The sequence below is a fragment of the Rana temporaria genome, chromosome 10 (assembly GCF_905171775.1).
Source record: "Rana temporaria chromosome 10, aRanTem1.1, whole genome shotgun sequence".
Classification (NCBI taxonomy): Eukaryota; Metazoa; Chordata; class Amphibia; order Anura; family Ranidae; genus Rana; species Rana temporaria.
In genome coordinates, this window is record NC_053498.1 from 141,697,835 (window position 1) to 141,719,076 (window position 21,242).

The 21,242-nt window shown below is 45.2% G+C and overlaps 2 non-coding genes across 2 annotated transcripts; one reads left to right on the forward strand and one right to left on the reverse strand.

Annotated features, from left to right (window-relative positions):
- The first annotated feature begins 18,852 nt into the window (after positions 1-18,852).
- TRNAL-CAG lies at positions 18,853-18,935 on the forward strand. The gene has a single exon. It is a non-coding gene; the product is annotated as a tRNA-Leu (tRNA).
- A 157-nt stretch (positions 18,936-19,092) lies between these two features.
- Positions 19,093-19,165, reverse strand: TRNAF-GAA. The gene has a single exon. It is a non-coding gene; the product is annotated as a tRNA-Phe (tRNA).
- Between the last annotated feature and the right edge of the window lie 2,077 nt (positions 19,166-21,242).

The window sequence follows — 21,242 nt, forward strand, 5'->3', positions numbered from 1 at the left end:
CATGATGCTTCGGTCCAATACTGGCCAGGCGCTTCTCATGTGAACCTCCAGGCCTGATGCTCAGTGAACCCTCTTTAGCTTGATTACAACTACTTTCGGAAAGTAGCCCCCCCCCCCAGCTCCCCCTGAGCTGGGACCTCAATGAACTCCTGCAGACCTCAGCTAATTTGCCCAGAAGAGTAGCAGCTCTTAAGGTTGAGTCTTCTCCTTCTGGACAAGAAACCTGCTTTTCCAGGCCCCAGACTATTTATGGAAAAATGGAAAGAAACTGTGCTAAAATAACAGAAATAAAGAAGGAGAGAAAAAGTATTACTTCTTCCAGGGCCCCTGGAAGAAGTAATATTTTACGAAACGGACGTAGGGCGTAGCGCTGTCGTCACCCAAGAAGCTCCAAACGTTCCCCCAGTGGACGGGTGCCTGAGAGTTTTGTGTACCGGCCGGCACATTAGATTCAAAGCGATTTTTTAACTGCATGACTGTAAGTGCAATTTAAATTTTTTAATACATTTTCCACTCATTTAATACACTTTGTGGAGCTGTTACTGTTTCTTACATGGTGGGCACTGATATCGGTGAAAATTTCTTGTGAATGAGATCCATCAGGACCGTATATGTCTGAAACTGCGAGATTGGGACCTAATATATGCTGTTTCTGATCCCCTGTCATAAGGGATCGTAGAAATCTGGTAAGGAGCCAATCTATAAGTCTGGTGGAGGACACGTCACTTTTTTCCTTTGGACACGTTTGCAACTAATCTGAAATGTGACACAGATGCACGGGTGTTTGACATTTCACCTGCTAAACATTTATGGACTTTCTATTGTCAATATTCTTGTCAATATTCTGGACTGTTTACTACCGTATTTATCGGCGTATACCGCGCGCCGGCGTATAACGTGCACCCCAAGCTTAGAAGGGAAGTTTAAGGAAAAAACCTACATTTTGGATACTCAGCCTTGTCGGTGTCCATCTGCTGTCTTGCCTGGCGTCCATCGGTGGCCTTGTCCGGCGTCTGTCTGCGGCCTTGCGCGGGGTCTGTCCAGCCTTGTCGGTGTCCGTCTGCTGTCTTGCCCGGCGTCCATCGGCGGCATTGTCCGGCGTCCGTCTGCGGCCTTGCGCAGGGTCCGTCCAGCCTTGTCGGGGTCCGTCTGCTGTCTTGTCCGGCGTCCGTCTCCTGGGCTTTGCAGCGTTGTGTGTTTGAGTTTGGCGCCTCAGTCGAGCTGTGCAGAGCCGGATTTCCGGTGTGTTCGGCTCCTCTCGGCTTCTCTCGGCACCTCTCGCGTGGCTGCGCCTAGCCGAGCCTAGCTGAGTGCGCAGTACACTCGGCTCGGCTCGGTCTTTGTCGGCGGCGCTCAGAGATAGCGGGGATCGGCGTATAACGCGCACCCACGGTTTCCCTCTGATTTTAAGTGGAAAAAAGAGGGCGTTATACGCCGATAAATACGGTAATTTTATTTAGAGCTATAACCTAACTTTAGTTTATGGTTTCTGATCAAAGTGTTATTTTTTTTTTTTTCTTTTAAACACCATTTTCACTATTACTGAGGGGTGTTGAGGTGGCCCCAGACTATTTATGCACCCCTCAGCCACCTATTGGGCATTCCCTCCCCAGGGACTGGCCGAGATCACATGAATATTCAGGCCCAGGGTCTGCCTCTTCCAGTCCACTACATTCTAGAATCCACTAGAAGGCAGGGAAAAGTAGTTGAGCCTGCTGCCGGCAAAACCAAGAACAGCCAAAAGTAATCACACACGGCTCCACTTATTAAAACAGAGCTAAAAAAATCATACATTTACTTTAACCTCTCTAGCAACCAACTGTTTTTTGCCTTCCTCTGGATCAACTGTGGGTATAGGATTGTGTATATGGTTTTGTATGATCCCCCCCCCCCTTTTATTGGTTGAGCTAGATGGTCTTGTGACTTTTTTTAACCTGACTAACTATGTAACTATCATAGGCGTGCGCACAGGGTGTGCCAGGTGTGCCTGGGCACTCCCTAATCACCCTGTGTTGTGCAGATTGCACCGAAATATACTGCGTTAAACATGCACTAACGCACAGAAAAATACAGCATTAAACGGCACATAACACACCGAAATATACAACGTTAAACGTGCACTAATGCACAGAAATATGCTGCATTAAACGTGCAGTAACACACTGAAATATACTGCGTTAAACATGCAGGAATGCACAGAAATATACTGCGTTAAGTGTGCAGTAATGCACAAAAATAGACCCCTGATAATTCACCAAAGCTCCCTAATGGGGCTCCTAAAATAAAATAAATATATAATAAAAATAGAAAACTACTGACACTGTCCACTGACCTACTGACACCAATCTCTGCCCTACTGACACCGTCCACCGCTCTGCTGACACCATCAGTATACTGTTTATACACATGCAAATATGTTTGAGCTTTGGGGTGCACACCCTAATGCAATAGGCTGCGCACACCTATGGTAACTATGTAAGACTACTATTTTTAAATTAAACATGGCATCCCCAGTATAGAGCATAGAGTTTTTGGAAAGTGTAGAATGTTAAAGTAACATACTACACAGTTCTTGAAGTTAAAGTGCTTGTAAACTTAAATCTTTTACTTGTACCTATAGGTAAGCCTCTAATAAGGTACTGTAAATATCTCCTGCTTATGAGATGTTTACTATATAAGCAGCCGATGACATCATCGGCGCATGCGCTCTGAAGGAACGGCCACCCGGGCCGGTCCTTCTGAATCCTGTGCCGTAAACGGCGGCTCCCCCATGCATTACCGCGTAGGAGTGACATCATCGGTCATCGTGGCTGCTCCGGCCTGTCACACATCCGCAGACCCAGAAGGAAGACGGGTGAGGATGGAAGCAGGTCTTCCACGAATGCTTTGTTTTCAGGTAAGTTTCACATAATGTGCTAGTATGCAATGCATACTAGCTCATTATGACATTACCTTGCAGGCAGGGCTTTTTTTTCTCAGAGAACAGGTGCAGGAACTTTCTACTTCCGAGTCACCTGTTGTGTCCACCCACTACCCACTTCCGAGCACCATTCCTTGGTTCCACCCCCTACCCACCTCTGAGCACCATTTGTTGGTTCAACCCTCTACCTACCTCCAAGCACCATTCCTTGGTTCCACCCCCTACCCACCTCTGAGCACCATTTGTTGGTTTAACTCCCTACCTACCTCCAAGCACCATTCTTTGGTTCCACTCCCTACCCACCTCCGAGCACCATTCTTTGGTTCCACTCCCTACCCACCTCCGAGCACCATTCCTTGGTTCCACTCCCTACCCACCTCCGAACACCATTCTTTGGTTCCACTCCCTACCCACCTCTGAGCACCATTTGTTGGTTCAACCCCCTACCTACCTCCAAGCACCATTCTTTGCTTCCACTCCCTACCCACCTCCGAGCACCATTCTTTGGTTCCACTCCCTACCCACCTCCGAGCAACATCCTTTGGTTCCACTCCCTACCCACCTCTGAGCACCATTTGTTGGTTTAACTCCCTACCTACCTCCAAGCACCATTCTTTGGTTCCACCCCCTACCCACCTCCGAGCACCATTCTTTGGTTCCACCCCCTACCCACCTTTCAGTAATGGATACAGAACCAAGTATCAATTTGTGGTGCCAAGTAATTTGTATATGATAGGAAGTAAAATAGATCCCCTGTAGCCAGCAACAATGGAGATCCCCCAGCAACAATAGACCCCCTCCATCAACAGTTGATGTCTCCCAGCAACGATTGTCTCCCAGTAGCATAAGAGCCTCCCCCCAGCAACAATAGATCCCCTACCAGTGAAAACTGACCTACCCAGCAACAATAGACCCTCTCCCTGTAAAAATAGATCCCTTCCACCAACAATAGACCCTCCAGTACACCCCAGCACCCCTTGCCATTACATACATTCAGAGCTGGAGGTGCCGGAACTGCGTTCCCCCTGAAAAAAAGCCCTGCTTGCAGGTCTGAAAAAAAAGGGCACCCAGCAGTTTACAACCGCTTTAAGGCACTGAAAATACTTTTCTTTTTGCAGCTCTGGCATTATAAACTCGATCAGATATCAGGAAAGGAGACGTGCTTCAACGTTGATGTCAAAGGCCTTCCTTTTCTCTGTTGGGCTTCATTGAACTGCAGTCATTAATCACGACTCAAGTATGGCACCGGCATTAAATCTGTCATGGTTTCAGGAGTCACGGAGCTGCTAGATTCAATATTATTGACTTTTAAGGAGCCAGGAAGCCAGAAAAAAAAAATCGAAACTCAATTTAAGAGATTTCACAATCTTCCCCTCATTATTCGAATAACACCTTCTGGAAACAAATCCCCCTCCTTATATCTGTATGACATCATTTTTATGTTCGAGAATAGTGTGCAGATATTCAGGGAAAAATCATAACTTGTATAGTTACATAGCTAGTCAGGTTGAAAAAAGACACAAGTCCATCTAGTTAAAAAAAAAATAATAAAAAATAATAATAATAATAATAATTTATAGACACTGCCGAAAAATTTATTTTTATCGTATATGTTAATTTCGTTTTTTTTTTTTTCGGAAAATTCGAAAATTAAAAAAAATGAAAATGAAAAAATTAGAAAATTCGAAAAGCTAAAATTCTAAAAATTCCAAGTTTCCGAAAATACGAATCTCCGAAATTCGGAAATACGAAAACACGGAAATTAAAAAATTCGGAAATACGAAAATTCGGAAATTCAGAAAGAGGAAAATTCCGAAATTCGAAATTTCGGAAGTCTGAAAATTGGGAAATTCGGAAATACAAAAATTCGGAAATTCGGAATTAACGAATTTTAGAATTTTCGTATATTTCTGAATTTTCCAATCTTCCCCTCATTACTCGAATAACACCTTCTGGAAACAAATCCCCTACTTCTCCTTATATCTGTATGACATCATTTTCATGTTCGAGAATAGTGTGCAGATATTCAGGGAAAAATCATAACTTGTATAGTTACATAGTTAGTCAGGTTGAAAAAAGACACAAGTCCATCTAGTTAAAAAATAATAATAATAATTATAATAATAAAAATAATTTATAGACATGTGCACTGCCGAAAAATTCATTTTTATCGTTTGTTGTTTTTGTTTTTTTAATTTTTTCGGAAATTGCGAAAATTAAAAAATTAAAAAATTAAAAAATTCGAAAATTAACCACTTAAGGACCAGCCCATGTACATATACGTCCACAATATGGCACGTACAGGCACATGGGCGTATGGGTACGTCCTCGCCTATTAGCGGGTGGGGGGTCCGATCGGGACCCCCCCCGCTACATGCGGAGGTCGGGTCCGCTCGGGGAGCGATCCGGGACCACGGCGCGGCTATTTGTTTATAGCCGCTCCGTCGCGATCGCTCCCCGGAGCTGAAGAACGAGGAGAGCCGTGTGTAAACACGGCTTCCCCGTCCTTCACTATGGCGGCGCATCGATCGCGTCATTCCCTTTATAGGGAAGACACGATCGATGACGTCATTCCTACAGCCACACCCCCAAACAGTTGTAAACACACACTAGGTGAACCCTAACTCCTACAGCGCCCCCTGTGGTTAACTCCCAAACGGCAACTGTCATTTTCACAATAAAGAATGCAATTTAAATGCATTTTTTGCTGTGAAAATGACAATGGTCCCAAAAATGTGTCAAAATTGTCCGAAGTGTCCGCCATAATGTCGCAGTCACGAAAAAAATTGCTGATCGCCGCCATTAGTAGTAAAAAAAAATAAAAAAATAAAAATGCAATAAAACTATCCCCTATTTTGTAAACACTATAAATTTTGCGCAAACCAATCGATAAACGCTTATTGCGATTTTTTTTACTAAAAATAGGTAGAAGAATACGTATCGGCCTAAACTGAGGAAAAAAAATGTTTTATATATGTTTTTGGGGGATATTTATTACAGCAAAAAGTAAAAAATATTGCTTTTTTTTCAAAATTGTCGCTCTATTTTTGTTTATAGCGCAAAAACTAAAAACCGCAGATGTGATCAAATACCACCAAAAGAAAGCTCTATTTGTGGGGAAAAAAGGACGCCAATTTTGTTTGGGAGCCACGTCGCACGACCGCGCAATTGTCTGTTAAAGCGACGCAGTCCCGAACTGTAAAAACCCCTTGGGTCTTTAGGCTGCATATTGGTCCGGGGCTTAAGTGGTTAAAACATTAGAAATTTTGAAAATTCTAAAATCTAAGGCCCAGATTCTCAAAGGGCTTACGATGGTGCAGCGCCATGTACGCCGTCGTAAGTCCTAATCTGGGCCGTCGTATCTATGCGTCTGATTCTTAGAATCAGTTACGCATAGATATCCATTCGATCCGACAGGCGTAAGGCTCTTACACCGTCGGATCGTAACTGCAATATCTTTTTTCCCCGCTACGTGGCGCTTCCGTCGATTTCCGCGTCGAGTATGCAAATTAGCTAGATACGCGAATTCCCGAGCGTACGCGCGGCCAACGCAGTAAAGTTACAACGTTTACGTTAGGCTTCTCCCGGCGTATAGTTGCCCCTGCTATATGAGGCGCAGCCAATGTTAAGTATGGACATCGTTCCTACGTCGAAAATTTATAAAATTACGTCGTTTGCGTAAGTCGTCCGTGAATGCTGCTGGACGTCCACGTCAAAACCAATAACGTCCTTGCGACGTCATTTAGAGCAATGCATGCCGGGAAATTTAAGGGACGGCGCATGCGCAGTTCGTTTGGCGCGGGGACACGCTTCATTTGAATGAAACACGCCCCCTACCCGCCGAATTTGAATTCCGCCGGGTGATTTACGCTACGCCGCCGCAACTTTACAGGCAAGTGCTTTGTGAATAAAGCACTTGCCTGAAAAACTTGCGGCGGCGTAACGTAAATCAGATACGTTACGCCCGCCCAGTTTTACGCCAATCTACGAGAATCTGCCCCTAAAATTCTAAAAATTTTCAAATTTCGGAAATTCAGAATTTCGAAAGTCCAAGTTTCCGAAAATACGAATTTCCGAAATTCGGCAAAATACGAAAATACGGAAATTAAAACATTTGGAAAGTCGGAAAAACGAAAATTCTAAATTTCGGAAATTGGAAAACTCGGAAATTCTAAATTTTCGAAAATCCAAAAATTCGGAAATAAAAAATTCGGACATACGAAAATTCGTAATTAACGAATTTCTGAATTTTCGTTAAAAAATGAATTAGAAACGAAACAAATTGCACATGTCTAATAATTTATTTGTATGTTTGGATACTCATCATATTCATTCTTTGAGTATATTACTTCATGGCACATTATTGAATAAGCGCACCATTCTCATCTTTTTCTTTTAAATATAGATAAATATATATCCAAATTTAGTTTGGAATCCAAAAAAGAACAAAATAATTATTGAATAATAAATGTGAAGGACTCTATTAAGTGCTGACTATTACATCTAAACCGGTGCAATTATATATAGTTACATTGGCCCAGATTCTTGTACACTGGGCGTATCTCTGCGGCGGCGTAACGTATGTAATTTACGTTACGCCGCCGCAGGTTTTTCAGGCAAGTGCTTTATTCACAAAGCACTTGCCTGTAAAGTTGCAGCGGCGTAGCGTAAATCACCCGGCGGAATTCAAATTCGGCGGGTAGGGGGCGTGTATCATTTAAATGAAGCGCGTCCCCGCGCCGAACGAACTGCGCATGCGCCGTCTGTAAAATATCCCAGTGTGCATTGCTCTAAATGACGTCGCAAGGACGTCATTGGTTTCGACGTGAACGTAAATGACGTCGTCCAGCCCCATTCACGGACGACTTATGCAAACGACGTAACTTTTTTAAATTTCGACGCGGGAACGACGGCCATACTTAACATTGGCTGCGCCTCATATAGCAGGGGCAACTTTACGTCGGGAAAAGCCTAACGTAAACGTGGTAACTTTACTGCGTCGGCCGCGCGTACGTTCGGGAATTCGCATATCTAGCTAATTTGCATTACTCGACGCGGATTTCGACGGAAGCGCCACCTAGCGGTCCAAAAAAAAAAAATGCACTTAAGATCCGACGGCGTAAGAGACTTACGCCTGTCGGATCTAATGGATATCTATGCGTAACTGATTCTAAGAATCAGGCGCATAGATACGACGGCTCGGATTAGGACTTACGACGGCGTACATGTCGCTGCGTCGTCGTAAGTCCTTTAAGAATCTGGGCCATAGTTAGTCAGGTTGGAAAAAGACACAAGTCCATCTAGTTCAGGGGTCTCCAAACTGCGGCCCGAGGGAAAGTTTGCTTTGATATACAAGTGCTTTGGATTACAAGCATGTTTCCGGAAGGAATTATGCTCGCAATCCAAGGTTTATCCTATTGAGTGCGCCTCTGCCTGACCTGTTTTTGTCTGGGATGGAAATTTCTCCGGCCAATTACTGGTTTCAGTATAACAAAGTACAAGCGACAGACAATGTTATGAAAAAAAACAACAATAAAAATAAATAAAGAAACATACCTTAGATGATAAAATGGTTGTGTATGAACTGCCCCAAAACATAAAGTTCTAGAAGCATTACAATCAGATAATAAAAACGATAGAAAACTTGTCAGATTAGGGGTGTTTAGACTAAATCTTATTTTATTGCTATTACTTTTATTGTTATTACTATTATTATTATTACTATTATTATTATTACTATTATTGTTATTACTATTATCCTATCAAAATCTGCATCTAGGAAGCCAATGTCACACACACACACACACACACATAGCCGGCACCTACCTAATATGAACTGCTGAATGGTGAGAGAATTTATCCTGAGAGGAGAACCTACTGGGAATTCCTCTCCAGTTACCACTAATAATATAACGGGGATAATAATAGAAGAAAACTAACAAGATAACGAATAAACAATACGCTCTCGGGAGTAATTACATTTGTCTTGAGTTGTATTATACCCGTTCCTTCTCTCTTTATATTATAAAGTACTGAGCAAACTGTTGGTACTATATATGTCCTAAATAATAATAATAATAATAATAATAATAATAATAATAATAATAATAATATCATACAGTCAATCAATTTGGGTTGCCACTTTTTCTTCAAATCAAACCGGAACACTTTAGCGGTGCACAGCATTTTTTTTCATCCATAGAGTTCCCCCTTTACATCTGGATCCGCAGAGTTCCCCTTTTAGATCTGAATCCGCAGAGTTCCCCTTTTACATCTGGATCTACAGAGTTCCCCTTTTACATCTGGATCCGCAGAGTTCCCCTTTTACATCTGGATCCGCAGAGTGCCCCCTTTACATCTGGATCCAGAGTTCCCCCTTTACATCTGGATCCGCAGAGTTACCCCCTTACATCTGGATCCGCAGAGTTCCCCCTTTACATCTGGATCCGCAGAGTTCCCCTTTTACATCTGGATCCAGAGTTCCCCCTTTACATGTGGATCTGCAGAGTTCCCCCTTTACATCTGGTTTCAGAGTTCCCCCTTTACATCTGAATCTGCAGAGTTCCCCCTTTACATCTGGATCCACAGAGTTCCCCCTTTACATCTGAATCCGCAGACTTTCCCTTTTACATCTGGATTCACAGAGTTCCCTCTTTACATCGGAATCCACAGAGTTCCCCTTTTACATCTGTTTTCAATTTATTTTTATTGGTTCTTTTCTTAAATACAAAAACATTTACATTCATTCAAGGTTCTCTAACAGTATATATCTATTCCTTCTCATTTTCAAATATACAGAATCTGATCAATACCTATAAACCACATTTATATATACCGTATTTATCGACGTATACCGCGCACTTTTTTGCCCTGAAAATCAGGGCAAAATCGTGGGTGCGCGGTATACGCCGATACCCGCTTTCCCGCGCCGAGTTTGAATACTGCGCCGACATATACCGAGCGCAGTACACTCGGGTATAGTCGGGCAGTCTCGGCTCCTTCCGCGCTCACGTCCTGTACGTACAGGACGTCAGCGCGAATCCCCCCTGTCAGGAGAGCCGCCGATCGGCTCTCCTCTACTCGCGTCTGTCAGACGCGAGTGAGGAAGAGCCATCAACGGCTCTTCCTGTTTACATCGTGATCAGCAGTGATTGGACACGGCTGATCACGTGGTAAAGAGTCTCCGCCGGAGGCTCTTTACCGAGATCGGAGATGCAGGGTGTCAGACTGACACCCCGCATCACCGATCGCCGCGAGGCATGAAATCCTGCAGGACGTCCATGGACTTCCCGGACGTAAATCGGACGTAAATCGGACGTAAATCGGCTATAGGCCGGGTGGGAAGTGGTTAAACATGGTGGCCGGTCCGGTCATCCGTGTCGGTGACACTGGAAATTAAAATTAGGAGAAGGCACGGAAAGTCGCCCCCCTAAATGTCGCGCCCGGGGCCACAGCACCCCCCTGCCCCCCTTGCTACGCCAGTGGTGTAAAACTATATACTGTGTGTATATATATATATATATATATATATATATATATATATATATAAAAAAATCAATAATATTAATTAATAAAGAGTATTACTATTAATGTGTAGGTATAGGACTATGTGAAAATATGATGGTTTCCAGAAAATCACAAACCCGTTGGCGAGAGAAAATGAGTTTTCCCTCTCCTCTCTACATTCTAATGCCCCGTACACACCATCACTTTATGTGATGAAAAAAAACGAAGTTTTTAAAAACGTCACTTTAATTGACCGTGTGTGGGGGAAAACGTCGTTTTATGTCTTGTAAAAACCGACCCAAAAAAATTGAAGCATGCTTCAATTTTATGTGTCGTTTTTCAAAACATCGTTTTTTACTTCACAGAAATTGACCGTGTGTAGCAAAAAACGTCGTTTAAAAAGACGTTTTTACACCCACGCATTCCCAGAAGCTAGGTATGAAGCAAGCTTCAATGGAAAAAGTGGTGAGAACGTAACCTCGCTTTGCTAGAGCATTGTGAGAAAAACGATGGTGTGTAGGCAACTTCGTCTTTGAAAATTGAAGTTTCAAAAACGTCATTTTTTACTTCACAGAAAATGTCGTTTTTTTTCATCACATAGTGATGGTGTGTACGGGGCATTACTCTTGTGTATTTAATATATTGTAAGTGAATTGCAAGTGAATATGTGATCAACTATCTCAGAGCTTTCTTTTATCTATTCACTTGGTTTGCAGACCAATCAAGCCTGAGCATCAGGGGCTACCTACACCTCTTTGGTTGCTGGGTACCTTTCTACTATCCACCAGTCTTATAGTGGAAGAGATAGGTGGAACACAGTGGCGCTGCGTCCATAGAGGGCGCCGGAGCGCCGCCCCCTCTGGCTCTAGCACCGCCACTGATTACAATACATAGATTCATGCATTGCATGAATCTATGTATTGTTGCCGCTGCCGCCGACTATTCAGATGGCAGGCTGGATGGTGAGCGCCGGCCACCTGAATAACGGCAGCTGGTTGGCTGTGTGGAAGCGTCTCTCAGAGCCAGCGGCTCTGATAGGCTTTCCGAGTACAGCCCTCAGGCTGTAGTCGGCTTCCAGATACTTATCGAAGGGACGTACGGGGGATGCGTTCTTTGGATAAGACTGACAGGCGTCTCAGCCAATCAGGTTCACCGGTAACCTGATTGACTGAAGCGTCATCGAGGGCGGGAGAAGACATTGAGGGACGTGGAAGGAGGATGGCCGACCCCAGAAAGGTAAGTGCCGGGCGGGGGGAGGGGCATTTTACAGGACACAGCGGCGACAATTGGCACAGTGACAGTGGCGACAATGGGCACAGTGGCAGTGGCATCAATTGGCACAGTGGCGACATTTGGCACAGTGACAGTGGCATCAATTGGCACAGTGGCGACAATCAATTGGCACAGTGGCAACATTTGGCACAGTGACAGTGGCATCAATTGGCACAGTGGCGACAATGGGCACAGTGGCGACAATTAAAGGGCACAGTGGCGACAGTTGATGGGCACAGTGACTGTATTTGATGGCATGGCACAGTGGTGACAATTGATGGCACAGTGGCTGCATTTGATGGGCACAGTGAGGCTGCAATTGTTATTTTGTTTTAGTTTGCGCTCCCCCAAAAATTTTGAACACCAGCCGCCACTGGTGGAACATCATAATGCACACACTCCGCACATTCTTTATCAACATTCAGCATTTGGAAAACCTCACCACACTGAATGAGTGAATTAGTGACTATGCCCCCACCTCCAGTCTTCAATCCTCACCTGCTAAAAACAGAAACTGCAAGCCCCCCCCCAAAACATTACCTGTAAAGCTAAACCCCTCCCCCCAAAAACATTACCTATTAACAGGGATGAAACTGCGGGGGCGGCAGGGGGGCCATGTGCCCCAGGCTCCAATTTAAGAAAGGGCGCCACGGCCCAGGAGCCAAGTTGCCAAGTTGAGAGGTGACGTGGGAGGTTGGATTGGGCTGGACTGTCACCCATTGATGTAAGCTTCTTTAAAGCACATCCAAGCTCACACTGTCGCACACCATCGGTATCTCCGTGTGAGCTTGTACTGATTTCACCACCACAGTTAAAAAAAAAATGGTGCGTGTATGCCCATCATTAGAAGTGGGTGGATGAAGGGCGGTATTCTAATGGTGGGCATACCCACCGATCAATCTCTTTTTTTCGTTCAGCCCACAGGCTGCATGAAAAAAAAAAGATTACAATATATGCCCAACAAGGACCAGCAACGTATTGGTATGTTGCTGGACAAAAGCAATCCTAGCGGCTAATTAGCCTCTAGACTGCTTTTACAAGCAGTGGGAGGGAACGTCCTCTCCTCCCACCATCGTCCATGGTTTTCTCCGGCTCTCCTGTCCCAACAGGGAACCTGAGAACGCAGCCGGTGGTTTCGCCAGCTGACCATAGAGCTTATCGGAGACCAGAACGGCTTCAATCATCTCTATGGCCTAAGAAACCGGAAGCCACGAGCATTTCATTGACTTCGATTTCGCCGGATATAAACAGCGCCGTTGTGAAATTGGAAAAGCATTTTATCACACCGGTGTGGTCGGATGCTTTGAGGGCAGAGGAGAGATCTGGGGTCTAATAGACCCCAATATTTTCAAAAAAAGAGTACCTGTCACTACCTATTGCTATCGTAGGGGATATTTACATTCTCTGAGGTAACAATAAAAATGATTAAAAAAAATAAAAATAAATGAAAGTTACAGTTAAAAAAAAAAAAGCAAAAATAAATATTTTATAAAAAAAATAAAAAGCACCCCTGTGCCCCCCGTGCAGAAGCGAACAAAGGCGTCGGTCTGGCGTCATATGTAAACAGCAATTGCACCATGCATGTGAGGTATCACCGCGAAGGTCAGATCGAGGGCAGTAATTTTGGCAGTAGACCTCCTCTGTAAATCTAAAGTGGTAACCTGTAAAGGCTTTTAAAGGCTTTGAAAAATGTATGTAGTTTGTCACCGCCGCAATTTTAACCACTTAAGACCCGGACCTTTAGGCAGGTAAAGGACCCGGCCAGGTTTTGCGATTCGGCACTGCGTCGCTTTAACTGACAATTGCGCGGTCGTGCGATGTGGCTCCCAAACAAAATTGGCGTCCTTTTTTTCCCACAAATAGAGCTTTCTTTTGGTGGTATTTGATCACCTCTGCGGTTTTTATTTTTTGCGCTATAAACAAAAATAGGGCGACAATTTTGAAAAAAATGCAATATTTTTTACTTTTTGCTATAATAAATATCCCCCAAAAATATATAAAAAAAAAAAATTTCCTCAGTTTAGGCCGATACGTATTCTTCTACCTATTTTTGGTAAAAAAACGCAATTGCGCAAAATCTATAGCGTTTACAAAATAGGAGATAGTTTTATTGCATTTTTATTATTATTATTTTTTTTTTACTACTAATGGCGGCGATCATCGATTTTTTTCGTGACTGCGACATTATGACGGACACTTCGGACAATTTTGACACATTTTTGGGACCATTGTCATTTTCACAGCAAAAAAGCGCTATAGAAATGCATTGTTTACTGTGAAAATGACAATTGCAGTTTGGGAGTTAACCACTAGGGGGCGCTGTAGGGGTTATGTGTGACCTCATATGTGTTTTTCTAACTGTAGGGGGGCGGGACTGGACGTGTGACGTCATTGATCGTGCTTCCCTATATTAGGGAACAGACGATCAATAAAGCTGCCACTGTGAAGAACGGGGAAGCTGTGTTTACACTCACCTCTCCCCGCTCTTCAGCTCCGGGGACTGATCGCGGGACTCCGGCGGCGATCAGGTCCGCGGGTCCCGCGGTCACGGAGCTTCGAACTTGGTCGCGGGCACGAGCCCGCGACCCACGGCTGGGCACTTAAAGAGGACGTACAGGTACGTGCCTGTGCCCAGTCGTGCCATTCTGCCGTCATATATCTGCAGGAGGCGGTCCTTAAGTAGTTAAAGCATGTCGTGTTTGGTATCCATGCACTCGCCCTAAAATCATCTTTTTTATTCCATCAAACATTTGGGCAATATAGCGTGTTTTGGTGCATTAAATTTTAAAAAAGTGTGTTATTTCCCCCAAAAGAATGCGTTTGAAAAATCACTGCGCAAATACTGTGTGTGAAAACAAAAAAAACAACGCCCACCATTTTAATCTGTAGGGCCTTCGCTTTATAAAAAATATATATAATGTTTGGGGGTTAAAAAAAAATTTATTCGAGTGGTTAGAAGAGCGGGTGATGTGTGACATAAGCTTCTAAATAAAATGCCAGGACAGTTCAAGACACCCCCAAATGACCCCATTTTTTGGAAAGTAGACACCCCAAGCTATTTGCCGAGAGGCATGTCGAGTCCGTGGAATATTTTATATTTTGCCACAAGTTGCTGGAAAATGACGCAATTTTTCAAACGTTTTTTTTGGGGGGGAAAAAACTTTTCAAGTATAAAACAAAATAAAATAAAAACACTAGAGGTTCCACTGTATGTTCTAATATAAGTGCACCTTCAAACTCCTACATCTCCCAAATTTTGCCTTCTATGTATAGTTTTATGTTTTTTCATTTCGACTTTTAGTTCATGTATTTAGAGTACATTTTTTCATGTATTTTAGATTACAGTTTTTCTTTCTACTAAGTCATTATTCCTGTAAATAAATGAAGACTTTTTACATCTGTTTTCCCAGGATGCACATCCCCAGTAGACGTGTTTTTTGCTCAATAAATATCATAACCCCGCGGACGCTGAAATCATACCAAGACTTGCATTCTGTAGAAATGAATCTTCTGATTTTTCTGTTTTGGTCTCTAATTCGTTTTTCCCATTTGCAATTTTATATATTTTTTTAAGTTACTACACATGTTTCTTACTGAGACCTAATAAAAGGTAAAATATTTTTAACCACTTAAGGACCGGACCAATATGCTGCTAAATGGCCCAAGGGGTTTTTACAATTCGGCACTGCGTCGCTTTAACAGACAATTGCGCGGTCGTGTGACGTGGCTCCCAAACAAAATTGGCGTCCTTTTTTCCCCACAATCTTTTGGTGGTATTTGATCACCTCTGCGATTTTAATTTTTTGCGCTATAAACAAAAATAGAGCGCCATTTTTGAAAAAAATGCAATATTTTGTACTTTTTGCTGTAATAAATATCCCCCAAAAACATATCTAAAAAAATTTTCCTCAGTTTAGGGCGATACGTATTCTTCTACCTATTTTTGGTAAAAAAAAACGCAATAAGTGTTTATCGATTGGTTTGCGCAAAATTTATAGCGTTTACAAAATAGGGGATAGTTTTATTGCATTTTTATTAATTATTTTTTTTTTACTACTAATGGCGGCGATCAACGATTTTTTTCGTGACTGCGACATTATGGCGGACAATTCGGACAATTTTGACACATTTTTGGGACCATTGTCATTTTCACAGCAAAAAATGCATTTAAATTGCATTGTTTATTGTGAAAATGACAGTTGCAGTTTGGGAGTTAACCACAAGGGGCGCTGAAGGAGTTAGGGTTCACCTAGTGTGTGTTTACAACTGTAGGGGGGTGTGGCTATAGGACTGACGTCATCGATCGAGTCTCCCTTATATAAGGGATCACTCGATCGATGCGCCGCCACAGTGAAGCACGGGGAAGCCGTGTTTACATACGGCTCTCCCCGTTCTTCAGCTCCGGGGAGCGATCGCGACGGAGCGGCTATAAACGAATAGCCGCGCCGTCGCCCCGGATCGCTCCCCGAGGGAACCCGACCGCCGCAAGTACCGGAGAGGGGTCCCGATCGGACCCCCGACCCACGTCTAGGCAGGCACGTACAGGTACGTTGATGTGCCTGTCCGTGCCATTCTGCCAACGTAAATGTACATGCGGCGGTCGGGAAGTGGTTAAAAGAAAGTTTGTGGCTCTTTTACATGAGAATAACTTTTTTTTATTTATTTTTTATCAGTTGAAATGCAATCTGTGCTTAGTGGCGCCCTTCACATTTAATTAGCCGGATTTAGAAAGACTTACGACGGCGTATCAGTAGATACGCCGTCGTAAGTCCGAATGCGTGCCGTCGTATATTTAAGCATATTCTGGAAACATTGGGCCAGATTCACGCACAGCTCTATTGATAGGCCGCGTAAGTTACAAGATGCGCCGTCGTATCTATGCGCGGTATTCTTGAAAGTAGATACGCCTGAAATCTGGCTTCAGCCGACCGACGTAAGTCTTAGTACGCCGTCGTATCTTGGGTGCATAGTTAGCTGGACGCTAGGGGCGCTTCCGTAGATTTACGCGTCGAATATGTAAATTAGGTAGATACGCCGATTCACGAACGTACTTGCGCCCGCTACGCCGTTTACGTTAGATTTACGTCCGGCGTAAAGTTACCCCTGCTATATGAGGCGCAGCCAATGCAAAGTATGGACGTCGGAACAAGCGTATCTTTTTACGTCGTTTACGTAAGTCGTACGTGAATGGGGATGTGCGTAGGTTACGTTCACGTCACAGGCATTGAGCCGGCGTAACTTAGGGAGTAAATTCGACGTGATTCGTACGATCGGCGCTTCATTTGCATGGGGTAAAAATAAAACACGCCCACCTCTTCCACATTTGAATTACGCGGGCTTACGCCGGCCGATTTACGCTACACCGCCGCAACTTACGGAGCAAGTGCTTTGTGAATACTGCACTTGCCTGTCTAAGTTACGGAGGCGTAGCGTAAATAGGATACGCTATGCCCGCACAAAGATACGCACAAAGATACGCTCTCCTACGTGAATCTGGGCCCAGATACGCTTAAATTTGCCCAAGATACGACCAACGTAAGTCTCCTACGCCGTTGTATCTTATGTGCATATTTACGCTGGCCGCTAGGGGCGTGTACGTGGATTTACGCGTTGAATATCTAAATGAGCAAGATACGCCGATTTGCGGACGTACGTACGTACGCCCGTCGCAGTAAGATACGCCGTTTACGCAAGACATACACCGGCGTAAAGATAAACCACCAAAAAGATGGCGCAGCCCATGCAAGGTATGGACGACGTTTGCGTACGTGAATGGGGCTGGGCGTAGGTTACGTTCACGTCGAAAGCATTGAGTCGACGTCGTTACGTAGGGAGTATTTGCGATGTGATTTTGAGCATGCGCGCGCATGTGCCGTACGAACGGCCCTCATTTACATGGGGTCACGGTTAATTTAAATGTAGCCTGCCCCCTACCTGCCTATTTTGAATTAGGCGGGGGTTACGCGGGCCCACTTGCGCTACGCCAACGTAACTTACGGAGCAAGTGCTTTGTGAATACTGGCCCGGATTCAAGAAGCAATTGCGCCTGCGTAACCATAGGTTACACAGCGCAATTGCTTACTTGCCCCGGCTTTACGAATGCTCCTGATTCAGGAACATCGTAACGCCGACTGCAGGCTAAAATCTGCGTGGCATAAGGCTCTTATGCCACGCATATCTTAGGCTGCATTCTTGCGATGGCCGCTAGGGGGCGCTCCCATTGTGCTCAGTGTATAGTATGCAAATTGCATGCTAACACTGATTCACAATGTTGCGCGAGCCCTGCGTACGCAATTTACGTTGTTTCTGTATGGCGTGTTTAGCGTAAGGCTGCCCCTTCTAATAGCAGGGGCAGCCAATTCTAAAGTATACCTGACGTTCCCCCCTCGCGACGTTCGATTTTTACGTAATTTGCGTAAGTGATTCGTGAATGGCGCTGGACGCCATTCACGTTCACTTTGAAGCAAATGACGTCCTTGCGACGTCATTTGCCGCAATGCACGTCGGGAAAGTTTCCCGACGGAGCATGCGCTCTACGCTCGGCGTGGGAGCGCGCCTAATTTAAATGATTCCCGCCCCCTACGGGATCATTTACATTAGGCGCCCTTACGCAGGGCAAGTTTACACAGCGCACTCGCAATTTACGGAGCTACTCCGTGAATCGTGGGTAGCGCAGTAAATTTGCGGGGGCGCAGGGCAAAAACGCCCTGCGCCTCCGCAAATAAGGGGCAATTCTACCTGAATCCGGGCCACTGTACTTGCCTCACTATGTTATGTCGGCGTCGTGCAAATGAGATGCGCTACGCCGGCTTAAACATACGCCGCTCTACCTGAATCCGGCTAGTTATGTTCTTTTTTTGGATTCCATCTGTCATATTGTCATACAGAAAATGAAACTATTTTATGGTGACTGTGTGCACAAAAATGTATTTAGATGCATTTCTAACTGATAATATAGATTTAATTAATGTTGTGCTAAATCATATCCTACCACATGAAAGTATTTGGGGCCAACATTCAACTTTAAATTGTACAGTTTAACTAAATACAAAAGTTACACTTTTTGGAAGCAGCAACACAAATATGTGGTTTTACAGAAACAATAGGCACTATACTGCATACTACACTATACTATACTACAGACAGGGCATGATGTCAGGATGGCCGAGCGGTCTAAGGCGCTGCGTTCAGGTCGCAGTCTCCTCTGGAGGCGTGGGTTCAAATCCCACTTCTGACAACAACATTTTGACTCTTTGTTTTTCCAAAAGGTTATGTGTTTGTACAAAAACATTGAAATTCTCTGTATTTTTTATAATTCATTTAAGTGAGGGTCATATTTGTGTATAAAATTATCACAGAGCCATCATTCTCAAATCCTGATACCAAAAATATTCTGCCGAAACCCGGGATCGAACCAGGGACCTTTAGATCTTCAGTCTAACGCTCTCCCAACTGAGCTATTTCGGCTTGGTGAGAAGTTGCCCGCCACTGTCCCATTGGCCCTTTGAGAGGATCTAAATTAGGGATCAGCCAATTATCGGGAAGGCCGATATCAGCATTTTCTGAAAAATCGGTATCGGTCTAAAACTAGACCAATATTACCGATATTGCTTTAAGGCAGTGGTTCTCAACCTGGGGGTCGGGACCCCCTCAGGGGTCAAATAGAGGTCAGCTGACTGGTGAGGAATGTGAAGTGGGAGGGGCTGGAGGAGACCCCATCTCCTGATTTCGGAATAGGTGTCACTGCTACGAGACACAGTGAAGCCGGAGACACAGTGGGTAACACTACCTGTGATTAGAGTTGCCATTAAAAGTCCCCACTACAGTTCTTAGATCAGCAGATGACCCTGATCAAGAGCACCTAAGTTGGCTGATCAGAACTCCACCCAGCACTGCCACTGATCCCAACTCCCTGCCAGCACTGCCACTGATCCCAACTCCCTGCCAGCACTGCCACTGATCCCAACTCCCTGCCAGCACTGCCACTGATCCCAACTCCCCGCCAGCACTGCCACTGATCCCAACTCTCTGCCAGCACTGCCACTGATCCCAACTCTCTGCCAGCACTGCCACTGATCCCAACTCTCTGCCAGCACTGCCACTGATCCCAACTCCCCTACAGCACTGCCACTGATCCCAACTCCCTGCTAGCACTGCCACTGATCCCAACTCCCTGCTAGCACTGCCACTGATCCCAACTCCCTGCCAGCACTGCCACTGATCCCAACTCCCCGCCAGCACTACCACTCATCCCAACTCTCCGCCAGCACTGCCACTGATCCCAACTCCCCGCCAGCACTGCCACAGATCCCAACACCCTGCCAGCACTGCCACTGATCCTAACTCTCCGCCAGCATTGCCACTGATCCCAACTCCCTGCTACCACTGCCACTGATCCCAAATTCCCACCAGCACTGCCATTGATCCCAACTCCCTGCCAGCACTGCCACTGATCCCAACTCCCTGCCAGCATTGCCACTGATCCCAACTCTCCGCCAGCACTGCCACTGATCCCAACTCTCCGCCAGCACTGCCATTGATCCCAACTCCCTGCCAGCACTGCCACTGATCCCAACTCCCTGCCAGCACTGCCACTGATCCCAACTCCCTGCTAGCACTGCCACTGATCCCAACTCCCTGCCAGCACTGCCACTGATCCCAACTCCCTGCCAGCACTGCCACTGATCCCAACTCCCTGCCAGCACTGCCACTGATACCAATTTCCCGCCAGCACTGCCATTGATCCCAACTCCCCGCCAGCACTGCCACTGATCCCAACTCCCTACCAGCACTGTCACTGATCTCAACTCTCCGCCAGCACTGCCATTGATCCCAACTCCCCGCCAGCACTGCCACTCATCCCATCCCCCCCACCAAGGAGTAAAAATGGAGAATACATGGAAGGGAGAGAAAAATAGTGTGAGGAACAAAGAAAGGGAGAGAAAGAATAAGAGCAAAAACAAGAAAGGCGGCTAGAGAGAGGGATGGGGAAAATCAAAAACAAATTTTAGGATAGAGAGAGGTTAAAGGGAAAGAAAGGAGAACAAAAAGTGGTACATCCTAAAATGTGCCATAAGGGAGTTCAATACTGTACGAGTGGAAGGGACTCGGGGAGCGCTAAATGTCTGTGGATTAGGGTTGCAAATTACTTGTCTTGCCTTGGGTGCTGACAACCCACGCTACGAAAATAATTTTACTGTTGGGGGTCCCCACAACTTTGGAAATGTTATCAAGGGGTCACGGTAGGAAAGGTTGAGAACCACAGCTTTAAGGGGTTTTACCGGGGTGTTGCATGCAGCCAGGGATGGACTGGCCATTGGGACTACAGGGAGTTTCCCGGTGGGCCGATGGCTCAGTGGGCCGGCTTCAGTGACAGCGGACCGCCCCCCCCCCCTCCGCTCCTCTGTCTCTCCCTTCCCGCAGCGCTCACCTCCTCTCCCTCCCCGTAGCACTCACCTGGGAGGACAAAGAAGCGGGGGGAGGACCAGAGGAGCAGGGGGGACGACAGAGGAGCATGGGGGAGGGGACAGACAGCTGACTCAAC